Consider the following 18,111-nt stretch of genomic DNA (forward strand, 5'->3'; position numbering starts at 1 on the left):
AACTTCTCGACGTTTTCCACCCTGCAGCGGACGGCAAGTTTGAAAACTCTGCGACTTTCGAACTGGACTCAATTTTGAAACTCGCAAAACATCAAAATTTTCATTCGCTCCCGCTTCGCAGCACTCGAACTTTCGTTTAACTCTTATTTCAAATAAATTGAATTGTCTATTATTTTTCTAGATAAGGGTTAATGAAGTTTCTTTCTGTGTCTCGTTGTCGAGATTGACTGAATAGTGGTCTGAAACAAGGAAGAAGATTAACAGCCCTGAAAACGTGTACATCGAACGGCGGAAAGCAATGGCGAGGTTCGTCTATCATCGATTCGGTAACGAGCCACTACAGGGCGTTTAATCAAAAGGCCTGCGCCATTAATTCGCCGATCTATCGGGGAAAGCGGCTAATTGGACGATTCAATGCTCGAAACTCAACTCTCACGAGGCAGCCAGCCCTTTCTCGGAAACTGGCGGCAAAGTTTTCCGATATTTTATTAATCAACTTCACCGATTCGATAAATTACACGTAGATTCGAGTCGTTAACGAACACCCTTGTTAATTATTCATTTTAATCGGTTAACAGAGCAATTTCCTGAAATTCTGAAAATTTTCTTTACTATCATAATCGTGAGCTAAGGTGACATTTTTCAAAATCGAATTTTCTAATGAAAATAAAAAATTTTGTAAATCTACTTTTCAAATATCATTGGAGAAATTAAAATATCTTGATAAGCGATTAACCCATCCTAAGAATGAGAATGGAATCAGGAATTGCAAAAAGGATTCCTTCCAACGTCTCAGATAAAAGAACCTCTCTTTTAGGTCAAGATTCTAGGTGAATTTTACATTTGAGGAAACTCGTTCCATGGAAGGAGTATAACTTAGAAGATACCTGTTGCAAAGGATTAGACTTCTTTATTCACTATTTTAACCCATTTCGATTCAGTTTACCTTCCTCGATATAAACGATCGCGGATAAAGCTTATCATTCATCAATTCAGACATATTCAGGAAGAATGTAAAATTGATATAAAATTCATAAATGTGTCCTTTAAACAGGATCGTTTCCGAAAATCCCATGCTAATCCACAAAAGCAACGATACATATTCAATAATATGGAGGATCCATTGACGCAACCTTATGAATAATAAATTCACCGACTGCTTTCAACGTATTACAGATCACGGCGCGGCGTTTCGTCAAGCGGAAAGTACGCGGATCGTCTGTTTTCGACGTTTCCATTTCATATTTCCTTCGAGCGGAATCGTTTCCCGATCGCACGGCGTGAAAGCGCATCGAGAATAGAGTGGATAGGAACGAAGAAAAATCGAGGCTCGTTCGGAAACAAACGACGCTTTTTCCGGCAAGTTCCTACCTTTTTTCCCATCCGTGTCCCGTCGGTACTTCCACGAGACGGAACGGGCGAGGCTCGTCGAAAACGTCGGTTCGTTTGCATTATTTCTCGCTTAAAATGCAAACTACCCTCTACGACGTTGCTAACGAGCTAAGAAAGAAAGCAGACTTTAGCTGATGCGATTTTATTACCCTCCTCTTCGAGAACCGACGTGACTTTTGTTCCTGGATAACAGAGAACTCGACTCTACAACCTTCCTTGTATTGACATTACCGAGGCGTTAAAAAAGTGAATTGGCCGGCGTTAATAGGAGCTGTTAATTAAAAGAACGAACTCACCGTGAGAATGATTTTAAAGTGGAAGCCGATTTCTTTTTATCCTCATTCCTTCACAGGATTCTGATCAAACTTTACGTTTCTACGATTAAACTTGCGAATACTAGCGCGAATTTACACGACAATTTACAACTTTTATAATCCTATTATACAAAAATGTTCGTCTTTATTAACTATCAAGGGAAGAGTTCTTTTCAAATTTACCCCTTAAGGGATTTCCACAATGTTCGAAGGGAGTGTACTTTTGAAAATAAAACGAGCCACTTGTTTTCTTGCCCGAAATTAAATTCTCCTAGGATCCATTGCAACGCAAACTTCCCATGAAATTGGAGGCAACAAACTTTTGTTTATTTGTACATCCCGGATTTTGATTGAACCGGTATCGTTGTTCCAGATTTGATAAAAAATCTTGAAATATCGTGGGACGATATAAACGTTACAATAAAAGTTGAATAGCATCGAAATGACGAAACGATATCGTTCAAACGAAGCCGCATCTATAATTAAAACATTACTGATGAAACGATGTAATATTGTCGATGATAATTAAAGGCTCGATATGGTCCAGCAACAATACACGATATAGATTATTGTATCCCGACAAGTATCCAGATTATTCCCGTGATTAATTCTACAGAAGGACACGCACGTTTTGTGTATCCGCATCAGTGTATGAAATAAATATTCCATCCGTCGAATCTACGATAATATGCAGAAACATGATCGTGGTAATTATACGGAAAGAAACCGTTCGAATGATTAATTATTTTAACCCTTTGATTGACTATTAAATATTCGATTCGCTTGGCAATTAAATTGAACGTCGATTTTCATTTTCGTTGTAATTTCTCAAACTAAACAGTTGTCGGATCAAATTGAAAAACTACAACTGAACACGAGAAATATTTTTATAAAATAAACATACGAGTGACAGCTGCCTCATTTTCCAAGTGGAAACGCTCTCTATTTCCGCGACTATTTTATTTTTTATTTTTTCAACGTCGATCAATCGGCGACCGTTCAGAATTAATTTCAAAATTTATCCAACACACGGTCACGAGTTCCTATAGTAAAGTAATGTATTTCAAACAGAGGGAAAAAGGAAGTGAAGCGATTTTTATAGTACACTCGAATCAAGAGGGTATCATGCTCGGAGACCTTTTTGCAAAATTTACAAACCGCTTATTTGAACGATGTATAGGGATTCAATAGAGAAAATTACTTTTTTTTTTAAATAACGAAACGCGTACATTTTCAATCCCATCGAACTCTCGACTACAACATACTCCGTTCGCTTCCGTTTTTACAAGATATCACTTTTGTATCCCCTTTCAATATACGAAAGCCGATACGTTTCTACGAAAAATTCGTTCCTCTTCCGACCCCGATATCGGTAACTATCAATTTCACGCTTCAATATCGAACGATATTTATATTCCGTCAACTTTCGTTGCTCCTGACTTCGCCTAACATCGTCGGTAATTATTGTTATTAATCCTATTAACTGCTCGTAAGGATAGATAAAGGGTTATCATAGTTATCGCGTGACCAATTAATTACATCTTCCCAACGTGTATGTAAGCAATCCCTAGATTATACTGTTACCAGCTGTTACTACCTACCCGACCAACTATTCCAACTATGTTTGCCCACCAGGGAAATAGATCGAGCAACTTTGTTCGGATAATTGCTGTAAATTGCAACTAAGGTGACATTCTTTACCTCTGATACCCTATTATAGATCACAGCTCGCCAAACTTAGAAAAATTTATTCAAGATGGTCATATAACCAGGGTGGCTTTGGTCTAATGAGTAATAAAGGGAAGTAGAGAAAAATCAGATAGATACTCCAGTTTTTTAGCGATAAATATCGATATTGTTTAACAAATTATTATTATCTATGTTTTATATGAAAAAGTATACTTGGAATCTGATTTTGTCCTACTTTCCCTGCCGTCAATCGTGCAAATTCGATTCAATTAAAACGATCGTTTTGCATTTTTAATTACATTCGAACAATTTCAAGCCGCACCGTCCAAATTGCACGTATTAAATTGCAAATTGCCGTCCGGCTCTGCCTACATCCGTGCCATTATAAAGTTTCATTATCGCGTTTAATTTAATCTGCAAAAATCCTCGATAATTATCACGTTATGTTGTTCGGTAACGACGTACGATTCGAAATTTACAACGATTCGAGTCAGGGTCGAGTAGAGTTCAATCCTGACCTCGATTTGGTACGAAAATCGAAAATTAGTTTGAGCACATTGCACGTGCAACGGAGCATCGATAAACCCATTCAAACTTGGACGAAACTATGTGGTTCGATTTGAATGGAAGGACCTCAGTCACAATCCTTACGACTTGGAACTATCACGAATCATTAGATAAACTTGGTAGTACTTTGATACGATCCTGATTGTCCATTGTGTCTACAAATGACCTCGCAACAATGTATTTTTTATACAAATTACAAAAAGCATCCCGTGTAAATACTAATTAAAAGGAGTTATTAATGAGACAAACGAGAAGTCTAACTAGGCGTGAAAAAAAATAACTGCTGTACTTGCGCGTTGAAACCATCGACGTCAGCTTCCATCCTGGCCATTACATAATTTGTCAAAAGCAAAGCAATTAAGCCAAATATCACGGGCGTGTCGGAGTAATTATGAGCGATGAGTGTGAACAACATACATGCATTTAATATCCCATGTAAAGGCTCAAATTGGACGAAACACTTAATTAATTAGACAGATGAAAAATCAGGTTACGGGGAAGAAAAATTGATAATAACATCAGCGACAGCTTCCATTTTCCCTCCCATTATATAATTGTTCAGAAGCAAAGCAATTAAGCCAAATGTCAGCGTAATAAGCGAAAAGGAAATGAACGCAACGCACGAACGAACGTTTTTCCTCGTTAACCGTGATTCAATCCCAAAAGTTACACGATTAACGCGTCCTGCCCGTTCGACGACAATTTTCCACTTGTAATTATTCGATAATTACTCCAAAGAGTGACTTTTAACGATGATAACCGGTCGAGCCGATAATTTCGTGCCTTCGATTGAACAATGAGCTGTGCTGTATAGATCATCCGAGCGAGCAGCGACGAATTCGTATAATAATTATATTTTGTTTCGTTAATTATTTATTGAAATAATTAAAATAAAGCAGCGCGGTCTCGCGTCTTCTCGCGGTTCGATCGCTGTTCATTTAATTTATCGTCCGCCATTCAAATTAAGAGATAACGTTACTGCTTCTTGGGTTCTAATCCATCGGGATAAATGCGCAATTTTACCTAGCTAAATCTATGGTAATTACCACCAGATTCGCTGAAATCGCGCGATTTCATTTCCTAACAAATGCTTTCCCTGTTCGTTGGAAATTCAAGTAAATTATGGATACACTTTGCTGATCGATAAGCTCTTGCCGCGAGGAGTACGTTGAAAGCATTTCGGACGCATTTCATGTTTCAGATACATTTTATTTTATACGGTAAATATGAATTCTTTGTAACGACACCCAAGTGTGCGCGGCATGGAACACGCATACGTATCGTCACATATTCCCTTGAGAAATGGAAAGCATGTCTTTTATGGCTCGACGATATTGAATCTGAATAATTTTTGTATCAGCGAACAAAGTGGAAGTGCATAATTTTTGCCAGAAGTTGAAAATAATAACACTCTGTTGATATTATTAGATAAAAGAAGAAAGGAAACAAAATTGTCATTTGCATATTGAAATCCACAATATCTGATCTGATGTATGAAATAAATTGTCAAAGATAAAAATATTCCATTTTGCAATTTCATTTCCCAATTCTCTACCTTGTATCGCTAGTTTAATACAATGCAGGAATCAAAGCGTTAACAAGCCAGAGATATCTCTCCCCAGTGATAATACACGACCACAGCTGCACGCAATATTTCACAAGCAATACAGCGGAAGAAAAATTGTTTTACTACCAGTTTTATTAAGAGATCAAGTACACCCCTCGCAGGTAAAAGCTATATAACATAACCATAAAAGCTCGACAGCTTTAGAGACGTTCAGAGCCGTACCGAACGTCGTGATAAAGATGGTATAAGCGTGCTTGTGCACCTGATCTCTTTCAACTTCCGGCTATTCTATCAGAAAGCCTTCTTTCCATTTTCTTTAGAATTTCCATTATCCTTAGAAATCTGAGTCGAGAAGCATAGAACAATGGTCGAATTGTTATCGTATCTTATGATTTATCTAAAAACCTTCTGATAGCTATCGATTATCACCGGGGGCGGTTTTCCTATCGGAAGTTTGGAAAAATTCCCGGTGGATTGGTACGAGCGTGGGTGTTAATTAATTAAAATCAGAACCTGTCATGTCCTTAATTTCCCGCTAAAAATTTAAGTCCTACTTCGTTCCTGATTATTCGCTAATTAACTCTCTGATAACGAAGAGTTAAAAAACGAATAGTTCGATGGTTAATTTTGTAAATGCTTTCAATACGACCCGGTATGCACACGAAATGTGTAAAATATCGCTGTCCAACGGCAACGGTCCGCAAGTGCGATGGATTAACGCGAGAAATTCTCGTCTCATGGTTGCAAAACCGAACCGGACGAGTCGTAAATCGTGCACAGAATGCCCGTAAGAATTTCACGAACGCGACGTATCGTTCGGCGGACCGGGACAGGCAACAAGATTAAAGCTGGGAGTCGGGGATTCAATTTAATAAAGGGGATCTTCGGTGGTTGGTCGTGTTGCCTGTTTCCAGAACGTTACACACGTTTTTCCGTTGTTGAATAATTCGATATACCTCTAGGACAGAACAGCCAGCGACGATTACGCGGGAATTTCGCGAGCAAAGAAAAAACGTAGCATTTAAACAAACAATATGATATAAAAAAGTTTTATACAAATTGCATTAAGAATCATTAATTGTAGGTAATTGAGAATTTGTGTTCATGGAAATTGGATTATCTGAATAGTTCGTTAACTTGCATCGATCGATACAACTAATTATACGTTAATTAATAATCATTTACCGACATGGTTGTTGGTTAATTTCATGGAAACAAGTAATTTAGGATATCGGATTCTATAACAAACTTACACGAATTTACGTGTTTCATTACAGGTTTCCCATGCAAACATTATATTAAATATAAAATTTAATAAATTCACTGCTCCGTTATCGCGTTAACACTAGTAAATTTTGATACCAAAAGGACCGCCATTTCCAGGTCTCTCTTGAAATACAAAGATAAACGATGCATTTTCACCAGAATATATATTTTCTCGAGGATTCGATTGAACCCGAGTTTGCATTAAAAATCAAAAGCTCTGTACCATATTTTGAATCTCTCGTATTCGTTTGAAATCGCTGGTCGGAAACGAGGACCTTTGAAAATCATTTGCTTAATCGACGAGAGGGGTTGCCGGAAAAATGTTTAAATTTTCTTGATCCCGTTTCGATGTTCAGATATTTTTACCCGGGAATTACCGGGAAATTTGTTCCCCTCTCGTCGGTACTCACCCGGATATTTCATGAAACGAGCAAACAAATTAGCTCGCCACGATGCTGTATGCACCCGAAGGATTTCGAACATCCAAAGACTCGATTTCTATGATAATATCCGGATGCTGTATCCGACACGTTACCGTTCTTTCTCCCTCGCCGCGGAAAATTCCTCTCCACGTTCTCCTATAACTTGACGTATCTTCGAAACGTCTTCTCGAAAGTCGGCTTATTCCGTGGATAAAATGTATTCCGCTTCGATTCGGAAGCGTTACGCGACATCTACATCGTCTGATATCAAAATACCTTCCCTTTAACCCGTTCGAACGTCTTGTTCGTAACTTCGAGTTAGTTTCTCGCTCCTCACGCGTGTAACTTAATAATCTTTGTTACAGTTTGGAAAACGTAGTTCATAGTTCTTAAGAAACGCGAATTTATACTAAACTATTGACACGTTGACGTATCATATTTGGCGAATGAATTTTACTCATAATAAATGTTACACACAATAACCAACGATCCGACGGTAAATATTGTTACAGCTGCGTTTTCCCAGATACCGATTCATCCACCATGTTCACTGCTCGAGGTTGAAAATCCGTCACGTTTTATTCGGTTAAAATAACCTCACGGTAAACGAAGTTGTTAGAGCTCGAACGATCGATTAAACGTGTCCGTTTAATCGAAAAACAAGTTACATGTTCTCTCCAACGCCCTCGAAATGAATGCCGTTCAGGAAATACCCGTAAGGTGTTCCTGAAGGTTTAATAGCGAAACACGGTGGGCTACTTTAAGAGGCAGCTTGTTCCCGATCTAAGCATCCATTATTCCGGCTGTAACCTCGTGTCCCGTTTAATCGAACGTGAAAAGCGTGTCCCGACTTCCGACAACGGGAAACGACACGCTCGACGCGGTTTACATTTAACTGAGAAAAATGCGAAGTTCAGTTCGAAAGATTTTTAAAGAATGACGCAGGAAAAGGAATATTTGCTCCATCTTAGAATTGGAACGCTTAGTGATCAATGCCTCAAATTTTGTGTAATTAAATAATTAGTAAAAGAGAAGAAAAGGGGAATTTTGAAAATTAACAAATTTTGTATGACAATTTCCACTGTCCCAGTCAACGTGTTAATATTCAATTTGGAAATTTCTTGAATACAAATGACCGTCTGCTATCGTAGGTTGTATCAAGCTAACAGTTACCTAGAATTGATTTCCCCGTGCAGTGTCAAATTGCATGGCATCGAGTGCACGCATCCGTGCATTTAACTCCCGGATGATCGATGAACGTTCGACCGCATCCAGACGAGCAGAAAATCACGCCCTTGAAATTTGTCGTGCACTTCTGCCTCCCGGATACGTACGCCAATCGTGGATGATGAATACGTTGACGTTCTGACGGCGATATTGAACGAGGAACGTACGATGGGAAGAAAAGTGAACGAGTTTATATGGAAGGGATATTGATTGCCTGCAAGTCGAAATTTTATCCATCAAACCAAGTGGATATTTTCAAAGAATATGAAAAATAAGCGATGGACGAATTTCTTTAGAAAATATCGAAAAATTTAACGTTGCAATCTTTCATCCTGAAATTCTATTCAGCCGAGATTTCTAAATTTTCAAACCTTTTCTTTCCAATAGTCTCCGATCAGAAAGCGCGATCAATATTTTGTACGACCCAGTCTAATTTGTATCCACAGTTTCCGAGGCTGAGGCTGCCTCGGAAACTTTCTATCGGGAAATCGTTCTGACATATTTTACAGGGAAGCGTATACCTGGAAGGCTCGATATTACGATATCGCACGCTTATTCCCGGCGAATTGCACCACGTCAAAGTGCTCGTACATAACCATGATGATAGATGAACGCTTTCGACCATGCTCGTGTAATTCGTGGGACCAGGTTGTTTGCCACTCGATGCACTTCCAACGATCGATACATCGATAATTACTGCGACCAGTTTGAAAACATTCCAGCCGTGCGGTGGAATCGCGCGGTAATAGAAAAACAGCCGGGTAAAAAGCCGATCGAACGAGTAACAAAGACGTTAGAGAACGTTTGATCAGAGTTTTCCTTTTATAACATATTCGATTAAATTTTAATGATTCAAACAAATCAACGCTTCATTCGTCCGAGGAGAAGACCTGTTATCAAACAATCGAATAAAGGTACTTCTTTTTAATCCGTAAATTAGAAGCTTACTATCTCCTGAAAAGAAAGTTTGCCCAGCTTTTACAAGATTCGATTCGTTTCCTCGGTTAAACGATTCTTATCTCGCAACTATCCCGATGGTAAATTTATTCGATCGCGTTACGTTTCAACGACTCTAAACACAGTTTCCCGAAGTAATCAGGATCGTAGAAAATATACGGGTTTTCAGCGGCAATTACGTTCGTATCGGTTTATAGCGGTAATGTTTAATCAATCGAGAAAAACAATCGGTGGATTCCTTTTATTTAACAATGTAACGAGAAATTCCGCCTCGTTTGAGAATCAACCCTCGATATATGATTTTATTGGCGTAATAAAAAGCAAAAATACGATCTATAACGAACGGGAACAGGAAAGAGTGCTTTGTTATTTGAAAACGACGATACGATACGAGTCAATTTTAAATTGAAACGACCGCGCATTGTAGTTTCATAACAAACTAACGAGATTTGTATCCTCGTATCTGTTTCTTATTATCCTGTTTACGCATCGTGGATTCTTCGTTGCATAATTTGTTCAAAATTCTTTTCAGAATTACAGGCAATTTTTTGAACAATGATACAACTTGAAAGTGAAGTGGGACTTGAAAATTCAAAGGCAAACGTCGAATTAAATTTTGAAACATGAAATATAGGATAATGAAGTTTCATATTTGATCCGTTCGCTCTTTGAAGTTATTCGAATCGTTTGAACGATAAAAGAATGATCAGATAACTAAAAATGTATCTCCTATAAAGGGTACACCGAATAAAAAAGGAAAAGGGAAAACAACCGATGGAAGCAACGCGGGGTAAAATAAAAACAACCACACGTTCGTTTCCCGGAACAAAGGTATTCATTAACAGTCTTGTTCGCAAAGCTGCTTTCAGTTATTTTCCCCCACTTTCGCACACTGTGCTCTAACAGATAACTCAAACATGATACCCTCTCGACACGTATTGAATGTACCACGGAGAATAGGGTCGCTTGAAGGGTCAACCGAAGGGTTGAAGTGTAGTATTACAACATTATTACGTAACATCTCTCTAAAATCTCGCAGCTACGAACATTCGGGGCATCGTTGAAACTACACGCTCGTAATACCGATTATACAACTATCCCTGGTTCGCGGAAATTTCGTACCGGTTCTCGTTTCTGATTCTCGTCCATTGTAAAAGTGAAGTAAAACAACGTAGTTGCATTCTACTTACCCTCCCATTATCTACGCTATTTATTGCCGTGATAATTCTCTAACGAGACAGGAATCTCATTGTTGCGCTGGTACTTGACACTGAAACAACCGCTAACAATTGTTATTTGTCTTTGCTTTCTTAACAACAATGTGCCGGCTAATTGCAACGGTTTGCAAAAAACCGTGCCATCGTTCTTCGTGGATTTTTTATTTAAATTCTATTCAACGTTTAAGAGAAATGAATGTAATTAAAGGTGCGATAAAAATGATAATAATCCAGGTGTTGTATCTATTGTAATTACCAATCTAGAACGCACCTAGAGATATCCTAGCTGCAAACATAAATCCAGAGGATTTGAAATGCTATCCGACGGACCATATTGTAATGAACTTCGACTTTTAAAGAGTGAACGCTCGTAAATCCATGAAACGCCTGTCATTGTTTGCATCGGGCAGGTTGCGATCGATCGAATGACTTTGATTAATAAGTTCCGAGCGTATTCGCGAAACGTCCGTTAAATTATATATCCTCCGCGTTGTTACATCCGGCCGGCGTTCTGTAATGCGCTGTGTGCAACTAAATAAACCCGGTACATTTACCCAGTGGTCGGTGGAAATTTCGTTATCGATAATTCAACGTTAATCACGCGCTCATCGAGCACGTGATGGACCAGAATTTTCTGCTAATTATTTGCGCACCAATAAAGAAGCCTCGTTGCAAGTCAAATATTAACTTACAAGGATCTTTGACATAATCGTACGATGGCTATTTTCAAGAAACCCTGTTTGAATTATTTCTTTTTTTTTTAGGAGGGACTAACATTCATTGATGTAATGGCAGAGATACTCCACGGATTTTTAGGACACCATTTCAAAAATCCGAATAGCTCTCGTTACTGTTTAGAAGCTGAAACCACAGTGTCGCGTTCGAGGCTCTTCAATCGCGAGAGGAACGCTCTCCCGACCATTCCCATCGCGACTGGATCTTTATGCTCAGCCTTTACGTTCACGATATTCTGGATGAACGTGCATCGAGAAACATAAAAAGCTACGAGCATCCTGGGGAAACTGCGAGATACTTTATTCGACCACGAAGCTGACGAAAAACGACACTAACTGTTTCTTGAACCCTTTATTAGGTCATTCTAGAGGGCCGTACCTTTTTGTGACACACCTCAAGGTAAATATGGAACCTAAGAAAGATTAAGAAAAACAGATTTTCATTTTTCCTCTAGATTGAACTTTTCCATTTAAAAGTTTCAGCTTCGAAGAAAAATTGATGCATTTGTTGAAGGTGCGAAACTCCTTAAGTATTAGAGACTAAATGACTGGCCCTCTGAAGGGGAAAGAAAAAGGATCTGATCGTCGTTCAAAGCCAAACTTCTCGAACGTGAATTCAACAAGTTAGTCGTTTCTCTTTCGGTAGACAAGCGTTTAAAAGCGGCTGCACCTAGGCTCGCGAGAAATCTAGATTAAAGGAACAAGGGGGCTTTGCCGTCAAGGTAGCACCGATATCAACCCGCTTGGCCTGTTTCCCGGGCCGAGTGTTCTCCGGAGGAAATTCCCTTGATCTTTCTTTGCCTTTGCTCCCGCGATAAGGCACACTTTGGCCGACGAAAACGACCCTGCGCGAAAGTTTCACCCTGCTGGAACGTGGTCCGGCGAATTTCTAAGTTTCAATGTTATGATCACAAGCACAATTTAAAACTATTGCAAAAATTTTTCCAATAAAGATATCCGTGTTTTCTGAACCGTTTCTGATGATTCATTATATTAAAAGTGGTGCGTATCAATGATTTTTCCACCGCGTCGCAGATATGCCTGACTTGTACTACTTAAAATATCTAAATTATAATATCTCCTAAACTAATGATTTTTTGATATAAATACTTAAACAACTTTTTATTAAGAATAATAAGCTGCGTTGATTGGTATAAGCAGAAATATAAAATTCTATCAAACAAAATGGAGACGACTACTTTCTCTAATATATTATTCAAAGCGGATAGGAAATAATGGATTCTGTTACAGGATACACTATTGGATTTTGAAGTTGGTAGGTAAATCGCATAAAATTCACGGACTGGTTCGTGTTTTCCATGAGCTGGGACGCGGCTGAAAGTCAAACGGATCGGCTTCGTTCGCGAATATAATATTTGTCTTTCGATCGAACATTAATCTCGCGATTTAGCGAAAGGTTTCGAAATCGTTTGTGTTTCCAAAAGCAATCTTGAAACAACTACCTATCAAATTAATTTTGCTTTGTTTTCCGAGAGATTTTTAGTGTCGCTTTTCGTTTGCAAAAGGTGAAATTTTCAACCTTCGGCTCCTGGAATTCGAACGACTGCAATAAAATCGAATCGAATGAAAAATTAATCTACAACAGTGAATCGTTTATAAGAATGGGACAACAGATGGAATAAATTTTAGGATAATGAGACTGAAGGACGAAGGGATCGAGGGAAATACGACGCTACGAAGCTTAGATTACCAAAGGGGTTTCTATTCTATTCTACGCGCCTGAGTGCTTTATCTTTGTATTCGAACGATGTATCTACTCGTCTATATGTCTACGTAAAACTTATACCCTTATTTGCAGCTACATCGCCTACAACGATATACAACAATGTATCTCTTATTAAATTAACACTGGGAGACTTATTAAATTTAGCCTCTGTTGATCGATAACCCTTCAGTCAAAATATAATTAACATATCTGATATTTGATAGATTCCACTGACTTTTATCAAAGATATTCTAAGAATACATTTATTGATTAAAATATTAAAAATTTGAATGTTGCACGAGGATTAATGTTTACCATGAAAAAATCATAAAATTCCTGCACTTTAATAAAAGATAGTGGATCTAATATAAACGCAATAAGGTAGACCAGATCGTGGTTTATTAACGAATAATTGAACCTCCTGCTTCTGATAGTAAAAAGTTAATGGAAAGAAATTATTAAGGAATGAAGAGGAAAAAGGAATCGGTAAATTTATGCTTAAACATTAAAAAGTGAGTGCTTAATATTTTTAACATCCTACATCGCTCTCCGTGTGACTGTTTCTACTGTTTCTACTGCGATAGCGAAAATGTTAACGCCATGAAATTAACAAAAGTGCAATAAGTAATTGCAATTGTGATAGGGGAATCGCTAATAGAACGAGCCTATCAATGAAACTACCGAAGCCCATAACAAATTACGAGGTTCCGTTGATCTGAGGATCGTTAACTGAATGCCTTCGATCGCACCAGGGCAAATGGAAGGAGCGGCTTGAATGAACGCCCGGAATGGAAACGCATAAATTTCTTTGTTGCTTCCAGGAGAACGTAAAACGAGAGAAGAAAATCCGGTTCGATTCGCAGGCTTTCCTGTAACGTAACGACCGTCCGTCCATACGTGTTGCGGACGTATATGTGCGTGTATAAAAGCTTTTTTTCCGACGAGAGTACGGCCTCTCGCTACTGTACTTTCAGATTAGGCAATGAAAAAAAGGATGCTGTCCTTTTGAATAAAATATAGTTTGTCGAAACAAAAACATTAGTTTTTAAAAATAATAAATACCTCGGCTGAACTTTTCTTCAGGGGCCCAAAAGTTATTGCCTTTTCTTTTTATCTCCTTGAAGTATTTGACGAGTGGAATCTAAAAATCCAAGTTTTAAGGCGCAGAATCCAACAGTTCAGAAATTATGCATTTGTAAAATTAAGCGTTTTTAAAGTATTTGACAAGACACTGCGATGCCATATTAACTTGTAGCCTGTTGTCGTCCAATGAGTGGAGTCGCCGTCGGTAAAACAAAATTACATAAGTGGCGGCCTAAACCCGCCACTTAGTTCTGTTTTTTATAAACAATACCCCCTCGGATTTGATAAGAACTGATGGTAATCACACGCAACAAATAGAGTCCAAGTCCAACTGGTGGCCGGCAAAGGATTGGATGCGGAGAAGAGTTAATTTGACGTCGAAATAACTTGTCAACAAATACACTAAAAACGCTCAGTTTTACACATGCATAACTTCTGAATCGGTGGATTCCACGCCTTAAAACTTGGATTTTTAGATTTTACTCGTTAAACACATTAAGAAGATAAAAAGAAAAGCCATAATTTTTGAGCCCCAGAAAAGTTCAACCAATACCTCGGTAATTCACATAACTATGATGATGTACAGCGCATAAAAAGTTAACAAACATCAAGTGTACTTACAGTATTAGATTGGATGCTCAAAAAATGGTCACATTTTTCAGTGGCAGCTAGGGTTAGTACCATTCTCCAAATTTCACTTCACTTTTCAAAAAAGTTATCACCAATCCTAATCTAGGTTAAATTAACCGAACTCATCGGTTGACGCGTTAAAGGGTTAAGATACGAATATTATGTTAGTATATAGAATAACGTATATAAAATACGTTATTTTATCACGAGACACGGTACGAGAATCACAGAGAAAAGAGAAATTACAAATATTTTCCAGCGCGACGCGGTGCGAACCGATCACCTCGAAAGCCGAGCGAAGACTAAACATCGCATAGACCCTTCGGTCGACCGACCTTCCCGTAGACCCGAATCGTACCGAGCTCGAATTCTTCATGCCCGAGTAAACATTCGAACCGAAACAAGCCTCGACAAGTAAGGAAAGAAAAAAAAAAACAACACGTATCCCTGTATCTGACAACAATGATACGATATCACGGTTCGACGAACACGTCTATTTCGCATGGCGAGTTGCACGGCTACAGATGTTTGTAGTTTCTCGATACGCTAGCTACCGAACGACGAACTTGGTGAAATTTATGCGCATGTTTTTCTTCGTCGACGATAAATTCTCAGAATCCAAACTGTCTTATTTTGTCATAGTCTAGTCGAGTGACGTAAGAGTTAAAATATACCAAAGTGGTCTAACGTTTTCAAAGAATAATCCATCCTTCACGTGGGATCGTAAATCGAAAACGTTAGACGATAAAGTATTTGAAGCACTCTGAGGAAAATCATACGGGACCAATCAACGTTTCTATTCATCGCGACAGAAGTCACGCGCGAGTACGTGACCGTTTGAAAAACGGGTTCATACCTGAAATCTGGACGCAGGCCGATGGTCAGCGGTCGGCGACGTGCATCATCGTGCCAGCAGGCGTCGCGGTGCTCCTCCAGGATGATGTACGTGATCAAACGACGACGATAACGGTGCACGTGGATTATCCGACGGGTCGACTCGATCGATTAAACTGGTTGGATCATTTAGCGTCGACCGGACACGAACAGGCTCCAGTAACGCGCTGTTTTCGTCGTTTTAGCGGCGGCTGGACCGGAGACGCGCATTATCGCACGAGACACCTACCAGAAATACCATTAACGGCCATTTATTTCGAACGAACGAATATCGAATCGCGACGGCCGATAATCTAGTGTCGGACACGTTTTAGTGCAGATGAAAGTACCGGCTCGCTCGATGCCAGCTCCCTTTTTCGTTCGACCGTGCGTACGTTTCGAAAAAAGGAACTCTGACTTTGGATTTTGGCACTGAAAGAGGCCAAAAATGATGAATTGGTGGATTTTGAAAACTTTCAACCTCGTTTTTCACTGCGTGAATTTCGTGAAAAGGATTCTAAATGGAGAAAGGATCAATCATGAATTTTAAAATGAACGACCTCGATGATAATTGTTTCAGGTCACAAGGGTGGTCCACCGTGTGAATGACCACACTGGGGGTGGAATCAAGAACAAATTGGAACTTAGTTATAATTAGATTTTATATAGAGAATTAAACAGTAAGGATCTTGTTTTCTTTATAATTAAAATTGCACGATCATCCTTACAGAATTTCAACAATGTCTTTATTAAGAGAACGAACTTTATGGGGGATGTAAATTGCAAATGCTCCTGTTTCGCTCTGAATTTTTTCCCCGATGTGTCACGCTTTCCCTCTGGAACAGCAAAATTTTTAAACCATCAAACGAAGGTTTGCATTCTGGAAAAGGGATGGAATCAATGGTCCGATAGAATATTGAAAACTTTTAGATTATAGACACCCAGTCACCGAATGACAAGTTTACGACCTCGATCTTTCCAAGAGTGGCGGTGTTTGAAATGAGTTTACCAAACTAAAATCGAGTACCATCTTTTGAAATACCTTCCACTAATTTGTATAAATAAATTGAAAACTTAAGAATACTTTTGGAAATGGTACTCGTAACAAAATCTGGCCCGCGTATCAGTCACGATCAAACGGTGCTCCAGTTCTTTTATAATCGAATGTCGATCGAACGATGACGAATCTGTTCGTTGATTGATTTCCAGTCCTGCCGAGTTTTCTGGCTCGCGTAAGAACACGACGACGACCCATGTGCTGCGACAGAAAAACCGCACGATTCATCGGTCTGAGATGGAGGGGAAGGTTAGACGTCTGAGGGAAAAGGTCAGCTCGCTGGTTGCCCTTTAATCCCTCTCATCGAGTTCCAATTAATACACGTCCGTCGCTCGTTATCCAACATTCAGAGGGAAAGTAGAACAGATTAATTGGTTCGCGACGGTTTAAAACCGTCGACCACGAATGGACGTTCAGACTGGAAAGGACCAACCCCGTTTCCTTCTATTTCTCTTTTCTACTCGAGCGGCTGCTGGATTAAGGAAATCATCCTTCTGGGATGAAGTATTTGCGGCGCAATGGGAACTTTCGTAGGCCGATAAGAGGGGACCGAATTGGATTCGATAAGAGGATCGAAAAGAATTTTGTGACCGAGGTTAATGGGGAGAAATGAAAAGCAAATAGAACGGAATCGACGAATCGCCGCGAATATACGACAAATATTTTTAATAATACCATTGCAACGCGAGCGAAACGATGTTTGAAAAATGCAAATTCTATTTCAACTGTTTCCACAGTCATCATTTTTTTTATCGTCAGATAGATTGAAACAATCGTTTCTATCAAATTTTCCTTTTTTTTTAAAAACAACATCAATAAAATGAAATTGCAGGATAAAACTCTGTATGCGTAAGCTAATGTATTGCATTATCAAAGTATTTCCAGCGCACGAGGGAGGACAAAGGTGACCCTGTTAACGACCTTTCTTAATCCACCGATCTCACGCTCTGTCGAGCGAGGGTTACCGTGCTCGATAAACCAATAAATTTTAATAATCGTGAAAGGAAAACAGATAGCCAGGAGATCGAACGTTTCTCTTATTCTTTTATCTTCGAAAGTCGATTTCTCTTTCAAAACTGGACGAAATTGATTTTATCCATTACGAATTTGTGTCGATGAAACGATCTCTGTGTCGTAACGAGGAAAGTACGAAATGAAATTATTAATCATGCTTTGTTTTTGACCAAGTTTTACGTTGGTAAACCATAGTCCATATTCTGACCATAACTATAACCATAACTATGACCATAATGTCCAATATTGGAAGCTCTCTTATTTAATAACCACGGCGGTATTGTAACTGGCTTGTCCCTTTTGTTTGGCCACGTTAATGATAAAATCAATTTCCCAGGGCTCTTTCGAGGCTCGTTATTCAACTGTATAGCCTGTC

The 18,111-nt window shown here is 38.9% G+C and overlaps 1 protein-coding gene across 11 annotated transcripts in view; it reads right to left on the reverse strand.

Moving 5' to 3' along the window:
- The window catches only part of LOC117603236 (5-hydroxytryptamine receptor-like), a 141,717-nt gene that overhangs the window by 69,291 nt on the left and 54,315 nt on the right, over positions 1-18,111 (reverse strand). For 6 of the 11 annotated variants that reach the window (XM_076688095.1, XM_076688096.1, XM_034322187.2 and 3 more), the window contains one exon: positions 15,648-15,910. The exons of 3 other annotated variants lie outside the window; for them this stretch is intronic. The gene's annotated coding sequence lies outside the window, so the exon portion shown is untranslated. 2 more of the 11 variants (XM_034322188.2, XM_076688093.1) reach the window with 2 other exon arrangements.

Source organism: Osmia lignaria, chromosome 4 (assembly GCF_051020975.1).
Source record: "Osmia lignaria lignaria isolate PbOS001 chromosome 4, iyOsmLign1, whole genome shotgun sequence".
In the NCBI taxonomy this organism is placed as follows: domain Eukaryota; kingdom Metazoa; phylum Arthropoda; class Insecta; order Hymenoptera; family Megachilidae; genus Osmia; species Osmia lignaria.